Source organism: Theobroma cacao, unplaced genomic scaffold, assembly GCF_053813885.1.
Source record: "Theobroma cacao isolate CCN51 unplaced genomic scaffold, ASM5381388v1 tig011, whole genome shotgun sequence".
NCBI classification, from domain to species: domain Eukaryota; kingdom Viridiplantae; phylum Streptophyta; class Magnoliopsida; order Malvales; family Malvaceae; genus Theobroma; species Theobroma cacao.
Window position 1 is genome coordinate 2,781,757 of NW_028291722.1, and position 2,753 is coordinate 2,784,509.

The window sequence follows — 2,753 nt, forward strand, 5'->3', positions numbered from 1 at the left end:
TCTAGAAACATGGAGCAAAAGCCATCCATTGTCAAGAAAAGTTCATTTATAGTCAATCAAGCCTAGAAAAGCCTTATTACTCGGTTTAAATGCCTTTATAATCCCATTATTGAATTTTTTTTGAATTGTTTTTACATTTTTTGATTAAAACAGATTGTAATTGATAGTTTGCCTCGGGAAACGTGGAGCGAAAGCCATCCATTGTCAAGAAAAGATCATTTATAGTCACTCATGCCTAGAAAAGCCTTATTACTCGGTTTAAATGCCTTTATAATCCTATTATTGAATTTATTTTGAATTTTTTTTACATTTTTTGATTAAAACATATTGTAATTGAATGTTGACCTCTAGAAACATGGAGCAAAAGCCATCCATTGTCAAGAAAAGATCATTTATAGTCACTCATGCCTAGAAAAGCCTTATTACTCGGTTTAAATGCCTTTATAATCCCATTATTGAATTTATTTTGAATTTTTTTTACATTTTTTGATTAAAACAGATTGTAATTGATTGTTTGCCTCGGGAAACGTGGAGCGAAAGCCATCCATTGTCAAGAAAAGTTCATTTATAGTCACTCATGCCTAGAAAAGCCTTATTACTCGGATTAAATGCCTTTATAATCCCATTATTGAATTTATTTTGAATTGTTTTTACATTTTTTGATTAAAACAGATTGTAATTGATTGTTTGCCTCGGGAAACGTGGAGCGAAAGCCATCCATTGTCAAGAAAAGTTCATTTATAGTCACTCATGCCTAGAAAAGCCTTATTACTCGGTTTAAATGCCTTTATAATCCCATTATTGAATTTAATTTGAATTTTTTTTACATTTTTTGATTAAAACATATTGTAATAGATTGTTTCCTCTAGAAACATGGATCAAAAGCCATCCATTGTCAAGAAAAGTTCATTTATAGTCAATCAAGCCTAGAAAAGCCTTATTACTCGGTTTAAATGCCTTTATAATCCCATTATTGAATTTATTTTGAATTGTTTTCACATTTTTTGATTAAAACAGATTGTAATTGATTGTTTGCCTCGGGAAACGTGGAGCGAAAGCCATCCATTGTCAAGAAAAGATCATTTATAGTCACTCATGCCTAGAAAAGCCTTATTACTCGGTTTAAATGCCTTTATAATCCCATTATTGAATTTATTTTGAATTGTTTTTACATTTTTTGATTAAAACAGATTGTAATTGATAGTTTGCCTCGGGAAACGTGGAGCGAAAGCCATCCATTGTCAAGAAAAGATCATTTATAGTCACTCATGCCTAGAAAAGCCTTATTACTCGGTTTAAATGCCTTTATAACCCCATAATTGAATTTGTTTTGAATTTTTTTTACATTTTTTTATTAAAACAGATTGTAATTCATTGTTTGCCTCGGGAAACGTGGAGGGAAAGCCATCCATTGTCAAGAAAAGTTCATTTATAGTCACTCATGCCTAGAAAAGCCTTATTACTCGGTTTAAATGCCTTTATAATCCCATTATTGAATTTATTATGAATTTTTTTCACATTTTTTGATTAAAACATATTGTAATTGAATGTTTACCTCTAGAAACATGGACCAAAAGCCATCCATTGTCAAGAAAAGTTCATTTATAGTCACTCAAGCCTAGAAAATCCTTATTACTCGGTTTAAATGCCTTTATAATCCCATTATTGAATTTATTTTGAATTTTTTTTACATTTTTTGATTAAAACAGATTGTAATTGATTGTTTGCCTCAGGAAACGTGGAGCGAAAGCCATCCATTGTCAAGAAAAGTTCATTTATAGTCACTCATGCCTAGAAAAGCCTTATTACTCGGTTTAAATGCCTTTATAATCCCATTATTGAATTTATTTTGAATTTTTTTTACATTTTTTGATTAAAACATATTGTAATTGATTGTTTGCCTCGGGAAACGTGGAGCGAAAGCCTTCCATTGTCAAGAAAAGTTCATTTATAGTCACTCATGGCTAGAAAAGCCTTATTACTCGGTTTAAATGCCTTTATAATCCCATTATTGAATTTATTTTGAACTTTTTTTACATTTTTTGATTAAAACATATTGTAATAGATTGTTTACCTCTAGAAACATGGAGCAAAAGCCATCCATTGTCAAGAAAAGTTCATTTATAGTCAATCAAGCCTAGAAAAGCCTTATTACTCGGTTTAAATGCCTTTATAATCCCATTATTGAATTTTTTTTGAATTGTTTTTACATTTTTTGATTAAAACAGATTGTAATTGATAGTTTGCCTCGGGAAACGTGGAGCGAAAGCCATCCATTGTCAAGAAAAGATCATTTATAGTCACTCATGCCTAGAAAAGCCTTATTACTCGGTTTAAATGCCTTTATAATCCTATTATTGAATTTATTTTAAATTTTTTTTACATTTTTTGATTAAAACATATTGTAATTGAATGTTGACCTCTAGAAACATGGAGCAAAAGCCATCCATTGTCAAGAAAAGATCATTTATAGTCACTCATGCCTAGAAAAGCCTTATTACTCGGTTTAAATGCCTTTATAATCCCATTATTGAATTTATTTTGAATTTTTTTTACATTTTTTGATTAAAACAGATTGTAATTGATTGTTTGCCTCGGGAAACGTGGAGCGAAAGCCATCCATTGTCAAGAAAAGTTCATTTATAGTCACTCATGCCTAGAAAAGCCTTATTACTCGGATTAAATGCCTTTATAATCCCATTATTGAATTTATTTTGAATTGTTTTTACATTTTTTGATTAAAACAGATTGTA